General features: G+C 36.6%; 1 protein-coding gene across 1 annotated transcript in view; it reads left to right on the top strand.

Moving 5' to 3' along the window:
- LOC120419808 (protein limb expression 1 homolog) overlaps positions 1–22,110 on the top strand; it is a 128,353-nt gene that overhangs the window by 48,692 nt on the left and 57,551 nt on the right. The window lies entirely within an intron of this gene.

Here is a 22,110-nt window from a genome sequence, read left to right as displayed (position 1 = left end):
CAAGTTGCAAAAAGAGGATTTTTTCAGCACGAGTCGTACATTTATCCAACGAGGTTCACCGAGTTGGATAAATACGAAGAGTGCTGAAAAAATCAATTTTTGCAACGAGTTCCATACAACATTTTTTGCAATTCCGAAAAACACCCATTAAGTGAAATTTTAAATCAAATTTGCATGTATTTTGTCAATAAATCGTTTAAATCAAAAAAATGTTGAAAAGTGTTCCTTTCGAAACAAGTGCTGAAAAGTTCAACTTTTCAGCACCCATTTCAGTGCTGAAAAGTAGAACTTTTCAGCATTTATTTTGAAAAGTGTTGCTATTCGATTCTGTTATTTTTGGTACAGAAAAGTAGGCTATTTCGTCGTTCAAGAATGACAAGAAAAGTAAGTAGTTTCACGACGGAATTGCAAAAATGTTTTTATTTTGATATTAGACATTTAGACAGTAGGCATTTTAGGCTCAAGCCTTTGCAGAATCAATATAATTAATGATTTATGCAACAAGTTACATAGCCTCGTTGGATAAATACGACAAGTGTTCGGAAAAATCGAGTTTTTCAACGAGTTGCATAAAACATATTTATCATGAATATGATTTTTCGATGAAACGTTTATTTTCCAGCTCTAGTTTGGCGTTCATGTGTTTGGTCAACTCTAAAAAAAAAACAAAGCAGTGTCGAAAAGTATTGCTTTCAAATATTCAGCACTCAAATGAGTGCTATAATAATCTAATCAGCAATGTTAAATTTGATAGTGATTTAGGTTCAGAGAGTTTTCACGATTTCGCAGAACACGTGAAATCCGTGAAATTTGTGAAATTTACTTGGAAACTTATTATTTTTTTGTATCCCATACTCTGAACCCTTATTTTTTCAAATATTTTATCCGTGAAGATCCAGTAACGTCATGATTCGAATTCCCGGACGCTTCGAAACCCGGACACCTCATCTTGTTTTATCAATTATTTGGATATAAGTTCGCATTATGAATGTCAAAACTGTGTTATTTGATGAATTCCAACATAAACTTTCATTTAAAGTTTGTTTGAACGCTGTAGTTAATGCCAAACAATTATATAAATTAAATTATAAGTTCACCAAAAATTTTAAACATTTCTGCTGAAATATTTCATAGGCGTCCGAAGCACCGGGAAGGCAAAGCAGAAATTTTTGGTTCTGATTTCCTTAAATTCTAGCAATTATTTATACAAAATATCGATTATTTTGATGTTAACAACTTATTTGAGACCTAAAGAATGCCATTCACTAACATTTCAGTCCAAATTTGTGCGATTCATAAGCAAAATCGAAGGGCTTTTGTTAATTTGATTTGGTTAACCGCGGTGGATTTTCTTGAAATAATTCGAACTGTCAAAAATCCACCAAAGGATCTACCGGTGGATACTTTTCTACCACAGTTTTTTGTGTGATCAATGTGGTAGATGTTTTGGTGGATTTTTGACAGTTCGAATTATTTCAAGAAAATCCACCGCGGTTAACCAAATCAAATTAATAATGCAACTCGGGATTCGAAGCACAACAAGTCATTTTAATTTTAAAATTCTTATGAAAAATTGTTAGAAAAGACATATTTTGCATGCATTATCCTCAAACTGACTATTTATACTAAAGCCTGATGATATTTCTACATTTCCAACTTGTTACATGATTTTTTGCCAGCTACAACAAAAATGATATGCTACTAAGTTTCCGGATTTCGAATCATGACGTTATACTAATATGTAAATTTTACAAACTAAATTGACTGAGTAGCTTCAGACAATTCTACACTGCCATTTTTTTGTGTTTAGCGACCTGCGTCAAAACTTTTTTTTTTAAAGATGTGAACGGCTTACCAAATTTGATAAAATTTTAAGGATAAAGCATTAAAATAAACATGATTTAACCTTCCGTGTTAAAAAAAAGTTCAAAATACTGATGTTGAAGAAAAATTCAATAAAGAATAATAAAGCTAAGATATTGAATGCTGTAACATCCATAATTAAAACATATGTTACTCATTTTTAATTGGATTATTTATTTTTAATGCGAAATTAAAAAAAAAATTAAAAAAATTGGTTCCCAAATGTAATTTAAATTTTTTTTTTTATTCGGCAATTCCAAACTGTTTTTGTGATTCCTGATAAAATATGTTTTAGAAATTTTACTTTGAGTTTTTGCTTAGCTCAATTCGGTAGAAAATAATGTAGACATAAATACATTCTTAATAACTGCTTTTTTTAATTATTCTGATTTAACAGTATCACGATTTTACCTGACTAAAAATTTAAATCGATGATGATAATTTGTTGTTGATAAACAATAATATCCAGAGTTTTTTTTGAAAAGGACCAATAAACTATTGTCTTTCATATGTTTATAGGACCTAATCAAAAAAAAGTCGAGATATGAATTAAGTTGAATAAAAAACGATGTTTTAAATAATAAAAACGTAACTTAATCCACCTTTAGGTGGTTGGTGCCTTCCTCACATTCATAAAGTGAATACACTACACAGCGTATAAATAACACTTATTTTTATCAAAATATCTGAGATCAGGCCTCAAAAAAGTGCATTAAAAATTCTTATAACTTTTGATAGGGTTGTCAGATCTTTAATCTTTTGGGCTCGTTGGAAAGGTCTTTTGATTACCTATCCAACGATGGGTCGCATAATAGATCCGGACATCAAAATATTTGAGATCCGGCCTCAGAAAAGTGTATAAATAACACTTAAGTGTTCAAAACTTTTGATGGGGTTGTCAGATCTTCAATCTTTTGGACGCGTTGGAAAGGTCTTTCAAATACCTTTCTAACAATATATAGCATGACGGGTTTTCTTATAAAAACCACCCTTTTACAATCTTCCGAAGTTTAGCTAAAACCGTTTTTTAGCATAACTTTTGAAGTACTTTTCTAAACTTCATAATATTAACTAGGGTCTTGTGGGATCCCAAGACGGATCGAATGAGACCAAAACAGTCTAAATCGATTCAGCCAGTCCGGAGATAATCGAGTGCATATTTTTGGGTGCACGGACTCACATCCAGACACACGCACAGACATTTGTTCAGAATTTAAGAGGCAGTCTTTGTAGATTCTGCTCGGTTTGTTCTAGAGGTCGTATCGAAATGCTCCGATTTGGATGAAACTTTCAGGGTTTGTTTGTCTATACATGAGATGAACTCATGTCAAATATGAGCCCTCTACGACAAAGGGAAGTGGGTTAAAACGGGCATTGAAGTTTGAGGTCCAAAACACATGAAAAATCTTAAAATTGCTCGCATTTCCGTAAAACTTCATCAATTCCAACTCTCTTAGATGCATTCGAATGGTCTTTTCAAGCCCTTCAAAATGTGCTATAGACATCCAGGATTGGTTTGACTTTTTCTCATAGCTTTTGCAAATTACTGTTAAAAATGTATTTTTTAAAAACCTTAATAACTTTTGGCAACAGCCTCCAACACCCATACTCCCATTGGTCAAAAGTTAGGGAATTTCATGGACTATAAGCCTACGGTACTAACTTTTTGGCCAATCGCAGTTTTTCTCATAGTTTTTAGATTTTTCTAGAACAAACATTTTACAACGTTAGTTTTTGCCCTGTATGCCAAGAAGACGGCACTTTTTGGTCTCAATTTTGTCATATTCGGAATCCTCGGACAATTTCACGTAAGTTAGAAGTATTGGAGTTGTAATTTTGATTTAAAAAATAATTAAATAAAACATTTTTGAAAAAAGAAATAGATCTTATTTACCCTATGATCAATACGTCAAATGCTGTATCAAGTAGGCGAAAACTTGTTTTACCCCTAATCCGACAAAATGCTAAATAATATTTTAATTAATTCTAAATGGCATTTTTTCCAATCAAATTCAAAATTCCAACACCTCAATCTAATGTAAAATTTTCTGAGGATTCCGAATATGTCAAAATTGAGACCAAAAAAAGCCGCTAAGGAGGCCTACAGGGCAAAAACTAACGTTGTAAAATGTTTGTTCTAGAAAAATCGTAAAACTATGAGAAAAACTGCGATTGGCCAAAAAGTTAATACCGTAGGCTTATAGTCCATGAAATTCCCTAACTTTTGACCTATGGGAGTATGGGTGTTGGAATCTCAAAAAGTGCCGTGAAGCAAGAAATAACTAATTGGGGACAATTGCAAATCGCTTCAATCTGGGGCGAGATGCGAGGATTGAGACAAGCTAAAACTTTTATCACTCCAAGTCCTTCAATTGCCAGGAAACTTCTTGGCTTAAACTGTAGGGAACTACGAATACTCGCAGGGCTTCTAACAGGACATTGTCCTGCCAGATATCACCTGCACAAAATCGGCAGGTGGCCTAACAACCTCTGTCGTTTTTGTTTAACTGAGCTGGAAAGCTCGGCACATTTACTCTGCTTCTGCGGAGCACTTGTGTCTCGAAGGCTGCGGTTCTTTGGATCGCACCTTCTTACGCCGTACGATGTATGGCACCACACCCATCCCAAGAAGGTCATACAGTTCATCGACTGTATTGCGCCGAATTGGGATAAACCATGTCTGCAAAATAACCCCTCGTCTTCCGATCCAATGGATACGAGTAATTTGTAGTATGGACAGTAACCAGGGTACATCACAAAAGATAGCCTTCTCAGGTGGTCGCAGTGAACTTAACCCAATGCCCATTGGGCAACAAAAAAAAAAATGGGTGTTGGAGGCTGTTGCCAAAAGTTATTAAGGTTTTTAAAAAATACATTTTTAACAGTAATTTGCAAAAGCTATGACAAAAGTCAAACCAATCCTGGATGTCTATAGCACATTTTGAAGGGCTTCAAAAGTCCATTAGAATGCATCTAAAAGAGTTGGAATTGATGAAGTTTTACGGAAATGCGAGCAATTTTAAGATTTTTCATGTGTTTTGGACCTCAAACTTCAATGCCCGTTTTACCCCACTTCCCTTTGTCGTAGAGGGCTCATATTTGGCATGAGTTCATCTCATGTATAGACAAACAAAGCCTGAAAGTTTCATCCAAATCGGAGCACCTCGATACGACCTGTTTCACATCGGTGAAAAACTCGCTCTTAAAAGACTATCTAATACCCTTTCGTTTGCGTTCAGGACAGCTAAAATCGGTTGAAATGGTGCGCAGTTATGATTTTTTGAAAAATGTGGTTTTTGCAAAAATCGACGAAAATTGCCATTTTTCGGACCACCTTAAAGGCCAAACAAAAAAATACGGGTCTAATTATTTTGGCCAAGGAACCCCAGAAAAATTTTGAGCCCGATCGGAGAACTTTTTTTTCGAATCATGCTGTTTTCGTGGGGAATTGCTGTATTGTTTGTTTTACTGCACTCTATCTTCCCTGCACTAATCCAAAAACTATTAAACTATTAAACGATAAATTTGTTCATTGTGAATCAAAAGTTTATTTGAAGTTTTCAAATATTAATGATAAGAATCTGTAAAGCTTATGAGAAAAAAACACACACTTTTTTGATAATAATAATTTCAGAACTATGTTTTGCAACATAAAATATTATGGCGCATCAAATGCCCTTACCAGGATTCTAGTCATCCTTGAAAGAAGAAGAAGCCAAAAACCGATTCCGATCCTTTTTAACAAAAATGCGATCAAAGATGAATTCCTTATATTTTGTGAAAGGAACTGATCTAAATCACACAATATGGTAATTTTCTAGTAGATAACACTATCTCTTTATAGCATATTGAGGTTAATGATTTTCGAATTACACATTTTTTGCTACCCTAAGTACTTGCTAATTATTCTCCTGATGCATTCCCAAACCCACGGTTAATTGATTTTTTTTCTTCAATTTAAACAAAAGAACAAAAAAGTCCACCAAAATTCATAATTACAACACCATGTCACCGTCATTTATTTCCATTTCCTGCAGCTGCTGGTGCATACTTTCGCGGCCAGCAATCGCTGCTCTAACTGTAAAATAGAGTTCGTCACTCTTTAGTGGGGTCATTTTTTCCTCTCTCATTTTTCGGGGGAAAGCAATTTTCAGTGATGTCCTGATATTTTTTTTTTGGTCTTGTCCGCCGCAACGACGATGCGCGCGTGTCCCGGCCAATGGCCCACGGTGAACATTGCACTCCTCCGGGACAGAATGCACCGGCGGACCATGTCGACGTGGTTGTCTTTGTCCGTCTTCTTGGGGCTCCCTTGTGCTTAATGAACGCGCGGCCAGTCATGTACCCGTACGCGGTGATGATTCAGCTACATTCATTTTTTAGGTTTTTTAGGCAGAAAATGATGTATTGTGTGATTTGAAAAGATTTATTTTCAATGTAATTTCTTTTTTTTTGTGCGCGCTCGCGCAGAGGTCCACGTTGCACACGGCACAGCCACAGCACTCAGGGGGAAAGGAGTGGCCGCACGAAAATGAGCATCTTGTGGCCCCAGAAAAATGAGGCCTGGCCACCGCGCGGATGAAAGCAGGTGAAGTGTTCCATTTGTTGGAAGATAATGGATTTCGGAGAAAATTAAATGGAATTGAATCCCGAAATGCACTGCCCCAAATTTCCATGTCAAAATGAGTGATGATCGACAGAAATGATTCGCCTTTTCTGATGAGAGCAAGCCATGTCAGGACGATGCGAATCCTTTTGAAAAAGGGCCTCTCCATCAGGCAGGGTCCCCTGTTCCGCCAAATGGGAGTGGCCCCCTTGACGAACGGTGTTGGTTCTTTATCCTTTTTTTGTGGTTGTTGCCGCGTGGTTGGCCCTTGGTCCACCACGATACGGTCGATGACCGTAATTAACCCAAAATTCGCGATGATTGTGCGAAACGTCAGCCGTGATGCACCGCAAATGAGTTGCGAAATGGAGGAGAAGTCACTCTGGAAGAGAAAAAGAAGAACACTTGTTTCATCTGTTTGGATAGCACTATTTTGTTTGGGCCGTAAATTTCACAGTTTGTTTTTGAAGAGCATTTTTTATAAACAGCATTAATTCCTACTCATTATTTATTGTATTTCTAAGTATTTTATCACCGCAATTTGGCCACCATCTTAGATTAAAAAATGTTAATGTTAAAAATGGTTTCTATGCAGATAGGACCTTTTCGAGAATTTAATCTAGAAATCAAAATGTTTCCAGTGGTTACTCTTGAATTTACAATTTTATTTTCAAAAGAGCAGTCAATTTCTCAAAAATTATTATTTTAATATTGAAAATCGAATCACTTGTTTCCGAGATACAAGTAGAAAAATGAGAGTTTATTAGATGACACTGAGAAAAACCAATTTTTCACAAAATTTAAACTTCAAGGAGTTGTATCTCCACAACCAGCAGTCTGATAAAAAATGTTTAAAACGCAAATTACTTGAAACAAATGATTGAAAGTATCCAAAGGTCTAGGCCAGGCCTGCCCAACGTCTGGCCCGCGGGTCGGATCCGGCCCGTGAAGCCATTTCATCCGGTCCGCGCAGGCTTTTTAAAATAGTTCTATGACTGGCCCTAAAGGCTGTTCATAAATTTTGTAAATAAATTTAGTGTCAAAACTAAAAAAAAATATAGCGAAACAGTTATTTTTTGCAAACTACTTACTTTTCCTGTCATTCTTGAACGACGAAATAGCCTACTTTTCTGTACCAAAAATAACAGAATCGAATAGCAACACTTTTCAAAATAAATGCTGAAAAGTTCTACTTTTCAGCACTGAAATGGGAGCTGAAAAGTTGAACTTTTCAGCACTTGTTTCGAAAAGTAACACTTTTCAACATTGTTTTGATTTAAACGATTTATTGACAAAAACATGAAAATTTGACTTTAAATTTCACTCAATGGGTGTTTTTCGGAATTGCAAAAAATGTTTTATGGAACTCGTTGCAAAACTTGATTTTTTCAGCACTCGTCGTATTTATCCAACTCGGTGAACCTCGTTGGATAAATGTACGACTCGTGCTGAAAAAATCCTCTTTTTGCAACTTGTTGCATAAACTACTATTTTAATTTTTGCTTCTGACATAAATGTTGCTAATTCAACGTTATGGTTGGATTTTTCCTTTGTTAAAATCATTAAATTATTTCACATTTAAACATTCTTTATGTTTGAATTTAATTCTTATCATTTCTATATTGATATTTTCAGAATCAATTATTAAACTTGAAAAATGTGCAAAAAGATTGCAAAAAGACACTAAATTTAAATTTCTTAAAGTTTTGGCTGTTTTTACTTCTTATTGAATTGTTACATTTTTGAGGATTTTGATTAAAACTGATTTTTCATAAATGAGTTAGCAAAAATAATGTATTTTTAGAGTACAACTTTTCAATGAAAAAAGCTCAAAAAAGCTTATCAATCATATCAAAAATAAAGATCGCTTTAAATATTTTTTTGCAATTCCGTCGTGAAACTACTTACTTTGTCTGTTATTCTTGAACGACGAAATAGCCTACTTTTCTTTACCAAAAATAACAGAATCGAATAGCAACACTTTTCAAAATAAATGCTGAAAAGTTCTACTTTTCAGCACTGAAATGGGTGCTGAAAAGTTGAACTTTTCAGCACTTGTTTCGAAAAGTAACACTTTTCAACATTTTTTTTTATTTAAACGATTTATTGACAAAATACGTGAAAATTTGACTTAAAATTTCACTCAATGGGTGTTTTTCGGAATTGCAAAAAATGTTGTATGGAACTCGTTGCAAAACTTGATTTTTTCAGCACTCTTCGTATTTATCCAACTCGGTGAACCTCGTTGGATAAATGTACGACTCGTGCTGAAAAAATCCTCTTTTTGCAACTTGTTGCATAAACTACTATTAAAATATTAAAAAATGTTCTAAAATGAGTCAAGAAAACAGACAGCAATTTTTTTCATATTTTTTTTGTTAATGATATCAGGGTATTTAATTTAAATCGACAAAAACAATTAAAATACAATTTTAACCAAAACAAAATAAAAATTAATGAAATAAACACGTTTTTGAAAGTTATCTTTGTTTTTCTTTTTTAACATAAAAATTTATAAATCTCATTTGCAACACTAGTTTACCTACTTGTTTAATTGAAAGTACTTAATAAAATAGAAAACTTTATGAACAAAATGTACTTTTTTGAACATTTATCAACATTTGTTCCGGCACGCCACTGCTTCAGACAAATCAGATCTGGCCCCCCTGGTCTAGGCAATGTAAAATAATAATAAAATATTTAGTAAATTTTAGACACATTATTAAATTCCTTGAGAAGTGTATAAATAATTAAAAAATCAACCTAGAAATTTTTTATACAAAGACCATTTAGCGAATAAAAAAAATAAGAATTTGGGTTTAGCACCCAAAAATATCCCAAATAATTGTTGATAACCTTGTAAATATATCAGTCATAGATAATCTACTTTAATTTTTTTTCCTTTTTATACGAGTTTTGATATAAAGATCACATTTTATGGACAATTTTTTTCCCATTAGGCTGGTACAAATATGTTTAAACGTCTTTGTCTCCCCCCTTCAAAATCGGCCCAAAAAAATCAGGGGGGCTAAAAAATTTTTTTTTAAAAACTTCGAATTTCTATGGAAATTTGAGTTCAATCAGCTGAAATCAATTTATATCTTTACAATTTTTGATAATTTTGATGTACAGTACCGCAACAAGTTTTTTTTTTCGTTATAATTTTAGTTTTCGTCATTTTTTTTTTTGAAAACTAATGATTGCAAAACAACTGAACTAGTATAAAATGCATTTTAAAACACTTTTTTCATTTAAATGTTGAGATAGTGGCTTGTTGTTTAAATTCTTGTATTTTTTTTTTTGGCCCCCCCTCGACCCCGGTCAGAGCCGAGGGACAAAAACTTTGAAAAATATTTGCATCCGCCTTATTATAGCCATATTTAAAAATGAACAAAAAAAAATGAAAAATTGGTTTATGGAAAATTGGTCACAATTTTCCTATGGTAAATAAAAAAATGAACAAAAAAATATTTTAACGGAGAATGGGCGAATTTGGTCCAAGGATGTACACGAACGGGACCAACTTTTTTTTAAAGATCTCGCCGAGACATGAAAAAAAGTCTTCTGGACCAACTCTCTAAACCCCGGGGTTCAAAAGTTATAAGTTGTTGAAGTTTGAGCATTTTGGGTAAAAATGTACAAAAAAACGTATTTTTGCTATTTCTAAAATCATTTATAAAATCTCTGTTTCATTATGGATTTCAATTTTCTTGACTTCATTCGACGCGTATCAGCAAAAACTATGAATTCTGATATATCTTAGCATGATTGAAACATGATTTCTCTTGTTTTTATCCGTTTGAACCGTTTGTGCAAGAGGCATCCCATAGAAACAAGTCGAAACTTCAAGGTTTTGAAACCGGATCCGACCCAAACTGCTTCAGTGAGTACGGAAGGCTTCAGTGTAATGTTGTAACAACTTATTGGGATGGTCTGAGTCATCCGAGAACTCCTTGGAGTTAAGACCGGTGAGTCTACCGCCGTAACAAGCAAGATGTCGGCGGTTTTTGACCACTGATCATACCCGCATAGCTTCAGTGAGTGTGGTAGACTACTTTTCTAATGTGTTGAGATGTCTTTGGTCATCCTAGGACTCCCTGGAGTTATGATCTGTAGGTCAACGGCTGTTACAAGGACTCCCTGGAATGGTCCAGAACTCCCTGGAATGGTTTCTATGGGATGCCTCTTGTACAAACGGTTCAAACGTATAAAAACAAGAGAAATCATGTTTCAATCATGCTAAGACATATTAGAACTCATAGTTTTTGCTGATACGCGTCGAATGAAGTCAAGATGAGCAAAATCTATAATAAAATGGAGATTTTATAAATGATTTTAGAAATAGCAAAAATACGATTTTTTGAACATTTTTACCCAAAATGCTCAAACTTCAACAACTTGTAACTTTTGAACCCCGGGGTTTAGAGAGTTGGTCCAGAAGACTTTTTTTCATGTCTCGGCGAGATCTTTCAAAAAAAGTTGGTCCCGTTCGTGTACATTAGCCTGTCCCATTTTGAGGTCATGTCGAGGAATTTCAGGTGCTCACTTCTTAAATGATAGATTATGATGTTAGGAACAATGTTTTCTTAGACAAGAAAAAATAATAAAATACTTTCTCGCACCCCCTAGTCGATCTACTTAAAAAAGTCACTTTTTTGAACAAATTTTCTAAAATCGCTTGGAATCAATACAAAAACTGTTTCGATCAGGTGTGTATTATCTTCAAACGATAGGTTTTTGTCCATAGATTAAGATGCACTATCAATATTGGACCAAAATTTAAGTTTTTGGACTCTCCCAGGCGGATTTGTGTCGAAAAAATCACATTTTTTCGAAACTTTTTTCAGAAATGTTCATTTAATTTAGGGTAGCCTATTTTTCCCAGTGAAACCAATACATGCAGCTTGTAGGAAATTTCATGGCGAACATTTTTTCCTCTGAGAAAATGCAATTTCGACACTCCAGAGCCGAGATATTTAAGTTTTAGTGAGGAAAAAAGTGCCAATTTTCAAAATTTCTTAGAATTCAGAAGCAAGGCCTACTAATTACACGATATAGCAAGCATATGTCTCAAAGGTCAGGGTATGCTTTTTTATAGTAATTTTGGCCGCTGAATCCGAATCTGAAATCAAATTTCGTGTAAACAGTGATGTTTTGGAGCTACACCTTTTTGGAATGTTATTTGCGTGTTTAAGAGGCAGTTTTTGTAAATATTGCTCGGTTTGTTCTAGAGGTCATATCGAGGTACTCCGATTTGGATGAAACTTTCAGCGTTTGTTTGTCTATACATGAGATGAACTCATGCCAAATATGAGCCCTCTACGACAAAGGGAAGTGGGGTAAAACGGGCATTGAAGTTTGAGGTCCAAAAAATATAAAAAATCGTAAAATTGCTCGCATTTCCGTAAAACTTCATCAATTCCAACTCTCTTAGATGCATTCGAAAGGTCTTTTGAAGCACTTCAAAATGAGCCATAGACATCCAGGATTGGCATTGAAGTTTGAATTTTCCGAGGATTTCGAATATGACAAAAGTGAGCCTAAAAAGTGCCGCTATGGATGCAGGACAATAACTAACGTTGTAAAATGTTTGTTATAGAAAAATCGAAAAACTATGAGAAAAACTGCATTGGCCAAAAATTTATTTCCGTAGGCTTACAGTCTATGAAATTACCAATCTTTTGACCTATGGGAGTATGGGTGTTGGAGGCTGTTGCAAAAAGATATTGAGGTTTTAAAAAAAACATTTTTAACAGTAATTTGCAAAAGCTATGAGAAAAAGTTAAACAAATCCTGGATGTCTAAAGCACATTTTGAAGGGCTTTAAAAGACCATTCGAATGCATCTAAGAGAGTTGGAATTGATGAAGTTTTACGGAAATGCGAGCAATTTTAAGATTTTCATGTGTTTTGGACCTCAAATTTCAATGCCCGTTTTACCCCACTTCCCTTTGTCGTAGAGGGCTCATATTTGGCATGAGTTTATCTCATGTATAGACAAACAAACGCTGAAAGTTTCATCCAAATCGGAGCACTTCGATACGACCTCTAGAACAAACCGAGCAATATTTACAAAAACTGCCTCTTAAACACGCAAATAACATTCCAAAAGGGTGTAGCTCCAAAACATCACTGTTTACATGAAATTTGATTTCAGATTCGGATTCAGCGGCCAAAATTACTATAAAAAAGCATACCCTGACCTTTGAGACATATGCTTGCTATATCGTGTAATTAGTAGGCCTTGCTTCTGAATTCTAAGAAATTTTGAAAATTGGCACTTTTTTCCTCACTAAAACTCAAATATCTCGGCTCTGGAGTGTCGAAATTGCATTTTCTCAGAGGAAAAAATGTTCGCCATGAAATTTCCTACGAGCTGCATGTATTGGTTTCACTGGGAAAAATAGGCTACCCTAAATTAAATGAACATTTCTGAAAAAAGTTTCGAAAAAATGCGATTTTTTCGACACAAATCCGCCTGGGAGAGTCCAAAAACTTAAATTTTGGTCCAATATTGATAGTGCATCTTAATCTATGGACAAAAACCTATCGTTTGAAGATAATACACACCTGATCGAAACAGTTTTTGTATTGATTCCAAGCGATTTTAGAAAATTTGTTCAAAAAAGTGACTTTTTTCAGTAAATCGACTAGGGGGTGCGAGAAAGTATTTTATTATTTTTTCTTGTCTAAGAAAACATTGTTCCTAACATCATAATCTATCATTTAAGAAGTGAGCACCTGAAATTCCTCGACATGACCTCAAAATGGGACAGGCTAGTGTACATCCTTGGACCAGCTCCCATACAAATTTGCCCATTCTCCTTTGATTTGGACTGCCAATTTTTTTCAAAAGTTGAAACATTACATGATTAACGCGATCAATGATTGAATGATTTTCCATGTGCTATAACTTGAGTTGTTATTGTCTTAATCTTTGGCATCCTCTAATAAGATCAATTCAATAACCATTTTTAGGTTTAAGTTTGGAGTTGTTATTTTTTTTCTTATTACCGATGGTCATGATTTTTTGATAAAAAAATGAGATATTTTAACATATCGTAATTTAAATGACTTTTGTTTTGTTATTCTCACCGGTTCAGGTTCAATTGTACTGACCTAATTGCAACAAAGAAAAACAAACCAATTTGCAGGACCTAATTCAATCTTCCATTTCAAGTTGCAAGCAAATCAATAAGGTGTCAACTTGTCAGTTTATCGTCCATTAATGTCCCAAACTATCGCATAACTCTTGCTGGCTGCGTGTAGGAAGCAGATCTCATTGGCACAGAGTAACGCCATAAGGCACCAAACCAGCAGCACGTAACCGTCATCACAACCCACAGAGTAGTGAGTGTGTGTGTGTGTTGTGTGGGGTAATAACGTAATTAAATAATACATTTCCTCGAGTTCTTCCTGCTAATGACAGCAGAATGCCACCCCTAATTACGTCTTCATTCTCCAATCAGCCACAGATATTAAAGAAAAAACTTGCCCGCACTGCGTTGAGTTGCGAGCAGCTGTTGCAATGATCTGCCGTACAGACGTACACGGTGTGTTCTACGAAGTTTGTATTGCGGAGGATGTCCCAGAGCGCCTGATTTTGAGGGAAGTAGGGGTAATTCGAGTTATAATACCTTAAACATTATAACTATTATAACTCCATATCCAGAGTTTTTTTTTATAAAGTCCTATAAACATATGAAAGAAAATAGCTTATAGGCCCTTTAAAAAAACTCTTGATATATATATATACTATAGAAATGTTTAAAATGGAATCCAATATTGGAATTAATCAACTAAAACGTATTTTAAACGTAATACAACACCAAATCGCTCTCCCCTAAACTCCCATTTCAGCAGCACCTGAAGAAGTGGTAGGCGGTGTGGTTTACTTTATATTTTGTTCTGCCTGGCGCTGCCCATTTCTGGACATGACCAGACCGCGAGAGAGGCAGGGGTATCTCCCATTAACTCCCGCGCACGTGCTGCTCTGCCCGTAAGAATTCTTACCAACTCCACGCATTTCATGGTCCTTTCAAAACCTGCGAGGCAAACGTGATTTCTTCGTTCCGATTGGGAGGGGAGTGTGCCGGTGGGGAGATGCATGTGCAACATTCGAGGCAACGCGCGTCCTGAACCATCCTGGAGACCCCGGAGCATCCCGGGCGCGGGTCTTAATTGGACTGCACGAAACGCGAGCTCGAGCTGCGCTTGCGCCGGGGATTTCAATTTCTGGTTCAACTGTCGAGTTGTTGGTGCCCTTTGGCCAAGTGTGGTCACGACAACCGCGCGGGAGTTGTTTGCGTTTATGGGCCGTTTAGGTGGTCAAATTAGGCAATTTACAGTCAATTTAGACGCGCCGCGCTGCTGCCTACAACGAATCAGGGACAGGCATGGGGGAGGTTTTGGGGGAACGAGATAATAACGCGAAAACGATTTTGACCTTGCAGCGGTTCGGATCTTTAGCCATGCTGCACGCCCCCCTTGGGAAGTGCCGGCCAGGAGATCTCCGCGGCGGCGCATGATGGTGGTATTGAGAGATCAGTTCGTATGATGAATTGCTGCAGTCGGTGGAGTTTGTTGGAGGGGATTAAGTAAAGCGAAAATCGTGGAAGACGCCACTGGAAGGTGCTATAAATTATTTGCGGGGCCGAAGAATTTGCCAGATCCGTTTGCCGCATCGTGATGGGCTTTGCAGAACCCGAACCCGACGACACGGTTGCTGATTTGAGGACATTAGCGTGATTTATTGGGGGCGCGTCAGATTTGAGGATGATTCAATCGGCGTTAGATTTGCTGGATATTTAATGACCAGATTTTTGCAGAGAAAGTTTGTTTCGGGTGTGCTTTTTAAGGAGTTGAGGCCAAGATAGCATACGATCGTATACGTATCGTATATGACCACGACATATCGGTGAAGTTCTTTTAATTTCTAGAAGTCTCATCAAAAAATTATATTGTTTGACCAAATTACATAGAAGTAGAATCAGACAATAAAACAAAATTAGTTATATTTATTCCAAAATATTTTTTTTTTCTATTTTGCCAAATTGAATTGTTTATCATGAAAAGTGTTTTTGAAATATAAAAGATCCACAAAATTTTAAAATCGAATGAACTTAGTAACTGTGCCAATTTTGAGAAAAAATGGTTAAGGTTAAAGGGTTGCTAATACATCTATAATACATCGTTGAAGTTGCTGAAAATAAATCTTTTCATACAAAAACGTCTTCTTTCAATCGCTAATAACTCGTCAGGGTTAACTCGGATCGTTGGGCGGTATTCAACTAAGTTGTTTGACATAAAACTTTACATTAGAATCTCACACTTGACAATGACACATTTAACATAACCTTTTGATGAACTTATTGGAACATTTGTTTGCCCTGATACAGTTTCTATGACGTTTTTTTCCTACAACACAATTTCTAAACGTCTATCGTATTACAGTACACATTTAAAACTATCACGAATACAATAGTTATACTGAATGAAACGTATGTAGCTTAAATTATTTTGCATCAAAAATAGTATTCATTTTAGTAAAAAAGAACATTTTGTTGGAAAAGTTTTCATAACATTCCTCTGCCTGTAAACATGCACTATGTCATTATTAAATTTCAATTGGGTGAACAATTCCACGACAGTCTACCACTTCATTATACAAAATTTGCCTTTTAGTTTTACTCAGTTTCATAAGCTTGTTGAGTACTATCAATCAACTCTGAGATGAGAATAACAACTTTCAACGCTGAAAACAGCGAAAAAAAATCGATTGTTTTCTGCAGTCAGATATTTTTGCCGATAATTAACAAAAAGAAACCAGTTAAACTAAGTTTTGCAAAAAAATGGTTGGATTATTTTTTTCTTGTTTGCTATTATCAGCAAAATCTTTCTGCTGATTTGGCTTTCCGTGAAATTTTGCATAAGAATAGTCCCTCGAACGTTTTTTTATGTTTATGCTTCAATTATTTGGTATTTATTTGTTCTACAAATTTGTAAAACATTGTTTTACACTTTAAACATTAACCCAGCCACAAAAAAACACATAATTATAAAATGATCATGTTAAAATGTGTTCGTGTAGGAAATGGAACATACTTAAGATGACTTCGCTGAAAAAATCTCGTTCTTAGAACAAATCCTGTTATTTTATGTTTGAGCTTCCGTGTCTCAGGAGTCATGATTTGAGGTCAGACGTATTTTGGCCCTCTACGAAAAAATTTTCAATTTCTTGTTTGATGTTATTTCTTGTTTTGTTTTTAGTATTTTAATTTGCATTTATATTGTTTAGTTTATGTTTGTTTTTGATAGTATTTGGCTTATTCTACCACCTCCTATCATTTAATTTTGCCTATTTAATTTTTTCATGTTTTTAAAGTAACTTTTTCCATTTTTTTCTTGTTTTTCACATTTTTTGCTATAAATTGGCACCGTCATCATTTAAATTGTTAAAAAATGCGTAGATGCATAGTCTGGACAAAAATTACTTCATACTTCTTTCTACTGAAAATATAGGAAATATTAGTAAAAAACACAGCCAAAGTTGACCCTTAAAAAAAATTACATTTTTAAAAACATTGGAAAAGTCACCCTATTATTTTCTAAAATTTTAAGAGTTCTTCTTTCCAATGCTTTTTAAAGGTCAAAAGCTGGTTGAAAAATTGATTTTTGGCGATTTTTTCTAAATCGAAGCCCGTCTAGAGACGGGGTTAGGTTGTAGAGGGTTAACTCTTAGAGCAAAGTTTCACGGAAATCGAAGAATCCGTGACAACGTTGTTTTTTTGAAATTTAGATAAACAAATAATGATACTGAGTTCATGCAACACACATTTTCATATAAAAAAGCAAAAATAAAAACAAACATCCGTTACGGTACTCCAACACATTCGGAAAGGAAAGGTCCCGTCTGTAAACTGTCAAACAGACCGTCATGATGTTCTGCGCGGCATGTTCCGCGCGCGCGCCGTTATCGATAATCACGTCACTATTGTGTGAAAGTGCAAAGATTCGACAAGTCATTATTTTCAAAAGCTTAGTAATCAATCATCCTGCACCGTTCCGGACCGCGTCCGCTCGGTCGTCTTTTTGTCTTCCACCATTTTTGTACGGCAAAAAAGGTTCCTGCCTTCATTTTCAAGTTCAAATCGGCGGAATTTTTAAACCCGCGATTTTTGTAGCTTCTGATGCTTCTGGATTTTTGTGGATTTGGGGGTGGGATCTTCGAAGAGGATTTGTCGAGTTTGTTCGCAAAAGGTTCTCCAGCATTGATTTGCATTTTTCTCTGACAACACCTGTTCAATTTAACTATCCTTAAATTGATCGAAATCGGATAAACAAAACACTGGTTTGTTTACAAAAACGATAAAGTTTAAGTTAAAAATTGATTCAAAGAAATTTCAAAGATTTGTTTTTTCAAAGGTGATAAAGATATTTGAATCATATCGAGACTTATATTTTCAAAATCATGTTGGAATACTCAAATCAAACTTTTAATTTATGTTATCAAATTTCCATTAAATTTTGATAGGTTTTCAATATTCAATACATGTCGTCGTCACATAAACTCATCTCTAACCACATCTGATTGCCGGAAATAACACTTCTAGCACCCATGGTTGAACTCAGTTTCGCTCTGGCCTATATGAGCCGTTGTGCATGCCATTGAAACATTTACCTACTTTTTTGTGCACGAGGGTGTGTGTGTGTTTCGTTTTCATCGTGCAATTTAAATACACTCTACGCGAGACACATGTATACATTTTCAATTACTATATGTAACATAAGGACGGTTCACATGTATATTTATGGATTTTCATCCCCGCGCGCACTCCGGTCTTGCACCATCATCCCAGTCGGCGTCGGTATACGTACTACGTACGAACGGTTGGGGACTCTGATGCAACTCCAACTCCATCTCCGAGCACAACTGCTTCAACAGCTTCAGTTGAGTATCTCTGCCGAGGTCCCTAGTGCACGGTGTTCCAGAATACAACCGATTCTTATTTTAATTCATTTGTTTCTAAGCGATTTATCTTTGCTATCAAATTATATTATTTTGTTTCTTAAGTGTTCATAACTTGAGACAGGGTTGCCAGATCTGAACCGGAAAAAAATCTGACAGCAACAATCTGGAAAAATCTGAGCCATTTTTCTCAAAGTAATTAGCAACAATGTGGTAAAAATAGTATATCAAAGTGTAACAAAAATGACTTTTTGGCGGCATTCAAGGGTTTGTTCCGGTGGGCATACTAAGCCCAAATCAAAAATATGAGCTTGATTGGACGTAACAGGAGCTGGCGCTTTGCATTTAAATTTTAAATGGGACTTAACCCGCAAAAAAATATTCTGAAAATTTCACTTTTTGAGGCATTTTGGCCACTGAAGCGTTTATTTTCAACATCATTGGCGTGTAGGCCAGATCCTTCCCCCTCCCAGCACACATTGAAATTTGGAGCACCCTGGAGCTCGGTACAGACCTTAAAATTCAAATGCAAAGCGCCAGCTCCTGTTACGTCTAAGCAAGCTCAGATTTTGGATTTGGGCTCAATACGCCCACCGGAACAAACCCTTGAATGCCCGCCAAAAAGTAATTTTTGTTACATCCTAATATTTATAGTCACAAAATTAAAAAAATCTAGAAAAATTAAACTAAGTCGAAGAGAAATTGTAGAGTAAGATTACAGTCTCACCTCAGTGGGAAAGGCAAAAACAGTTTTCCGACACACCGTGCCCTGGTGATCTGATCTGCGGACTTCAAACTCTTCACGGCGGCGTTCGCCCCGAGCTTGGGAAGCGTTCCGTGGTTCCATGGTATTATGTTTTCGCGGTGCAGAGATGCAATAAAAATTTGTAGTGACATAAAAGATGATCAAAGGTAAGAAACTGATAATTTATCTGGCGCAGTAGTTTATACTACACACACTGCGACATAGTTATACCCGGGGTGGAGTTCCTCATTGAAGCAGTTCTTCTAGTAGCGCACCGCTGCCGTTGAGTTGGACGCGTGTGATGGCCATGGACAAAGGAGGGTGCCCAATCGATGGGTCCGTCGCCGAGGTGGAAACTTTAAATATTTTGCTATCATGAATCAGTTTACCTGTTTGTTCGTTCAATACCCTGTGGGGCATACTGGCTGGGCTGCTGTGGCTCCATAAAAAAGGGGTACTTCCCACAGTTAATCACCGGGTCCCCTCGGTGGAGGCCGTGCCAGCCGGACCTCAGCATCGTGAGATCAGAAGCCGTTGAGTTTGGGTTGAGTCGTCGCATGTCAAAATGACATACCGATAGGAATCGACGATGATGACGAGGGCGATGGCGGCTGCCGCGGCTGATTGCACAGCACACAGCAGCTATCTCGGTGTTTTTTTTTAGTACGGCCATGAAGGACTACGAAAGGACCAAATGGTCAGCTGGAAGCTGCATGGGTCCATTATCGGGCGGTGCGACATTTTAATAGCATCAATAACGATTAAACCGGGGTGATGTCCTTGCACTTTACGCAAATGATGCTCAAACATGCTATCCGATGGTAATTCTACCAGGATTGAAACGAAATTTTAGTTACCGTTCATCGAGCAAATTGAGTTGAGCCTCAATATTGTTTTTGAACACGGTATCGTGCAATTTACGAGAGACATGCCGTTTCGTGGCAGTGGCAGTGCGTGGCCGAATGGTTACGCTGTCCGCTTTGTAAGCGGATGATTCTGGGTTCGATTCCCATCTGCTCCAACCTTCCATCGGATGAGGAAGTAAAATGTCGGTCCCGGCCTTGGTTGTTAGGCCGTTAAGTCATTCCAGGTGTGGGAGTCGTCTCCATGCCATAAGTACAAACAACACACCAAACCAAGCCTACTCCGGTGGAATCGCTGGCGGCGGTTGGACTCGCAATCCGAAGGTCGTCAGTTCAAACACTGGGGTGGAAGGTTCCTTGGAGTAGAAAGAGGTTTGGGTGCTCTCCCCATTCAAGCCTTCGGACTCCTAGGTTCGAGCAGACACTTGCAATAGAGACCACAAAAGACCCGGGGCTCGTTAATGTGGATGGTTTGATTTTGATGCCGTTTCGTGGCCGGAAGTAACAATCACTGCTGTTATTGTTTGTTCCACGAAAAAGAAATCACGGTTATTTTGATCAATTTCACAGCCAGCTTCTAGAAACAACACAGACTACCTGCAGTGCTTGTTTCGCGCTTCCAGATTGATTTTGCCGATAACGTAACAAGTTTCTATTTATGCCATCCGTTCAGCAACTGCGAACGATCGTTAAAGTATCGTGAAAATTTAACTACCCCCAAAAAAGCCGTTAAATCAACCTGCGCTGTCTCTTGGGAGGAGGATCAATAAATCAGCAAACGACGGCGTGGCCACTTGTTTGCACCCAGGTGGCAATTGAATAAGTTTTATCCCTTACGCAATCACATGACTTGTCGAACTTTTGGGGTCGAGTGGTTGGCGGTAGCAATTACAAGTAATTACCAAACGCCTGCACAGCCTCTATTGCCGAGCGCAACAGGTTAGATTAAACATGGCACCAATTCGTTTAGGGGCCGTGTCGGGCAGAAGGCAAGCACAAATCAGCTAATGTTTACGAGCTTCCCGTACTCGTTTGGCTTGCTCGTTTTTTCTTGCGCTATCAAGCCACACCTAATAGAACTGCGAAATTTATAGTTTCGTTTTGAAATTAAGATTAAAGTGATACGAGGGAACTGCTTTGAGCTTGGAAAAGTGACTCCCAACTCGGGCACGAGTGATTGATTTTATGAGTTGATTTCGAATATATATCAAGGCAAGGTCACGGGGATAACTTATCGCAAGAGTGGAACGATTAGAAACATTTGTCTACCTTTACAAGTGACAAATTTGAAAACCACTCGAAAGAAACCGATCTTCAGCCGACAATCTCAGTTATTCAATGACATTCCCCAACTCCTCAAATTTATAGTCATCATAAACAATTTCCACTTTCCCAACCACAAGCTTTTCAGATATTTTTTCGGGGAGTCATTGCAGTTACCCTCGAAGCTACAAATTGACAGATGAAAAAAGTGATTTTATTCGCAACACGTTGCGCGCGATGCACCTTTACGTAATAATATTCATTTATTCTTATTATGCAGATGCCTTAACTTTCATGCTTAATAGGTTTCAGTTTTTTATGCACCAAATGGAAATAATTTGAGTTTTAATTGAAAAAAATGATTTGTCAAAAAATATTCTAATTTCATCCGTCCAATTTAAAACCTAGCTTACAAGCTTTCAGTTAAACTGAAAGTTTCATATGAGAAAAGCTGCCCCGGTTGAAAGGTGAATTACGTTCCAATTTTTTTATACACAATAATGTGCAGGTCGCTCATCTTCTCGCTTACTGTTGGCCAATTATTTTCCCGTCCTGGCACATCACTAAAGGGTGAGGTGTCTAAAGCGCGCCATTTCCTGATCGAAAATTGGCTTTCGCATATTCATCGTCTCAAAAGCTCAAAAGTGTCGTGTAATAAATAATATTTCTTCGTATGGTTCATACATAATGTCCGTCCGAAATTATTACACTTTTGCGCGGCCTGGATGCCGAGCACAACGATTTGACCCAGTCCCTTCCAGAAGACGCTTTGAAGAGGGGGTTGAATGAGCGACCTACCGTAA

This window comes from Culex pipiens, chromosome 2 (assembly GCF_016801865.2).
Source record: "Culex pipiens pallens isolate TS chromosome 2, TS_CPP_V2, whole genome shotgun sequence".
NCBI lineage: Eukaryota > Metazoa > Arthropoda > Insecta > Diptera > Culicidae > Culex > Culex pipiens.
This window is presented reverse-complemented; position numbering and strand designations above follow the sequence as displayed.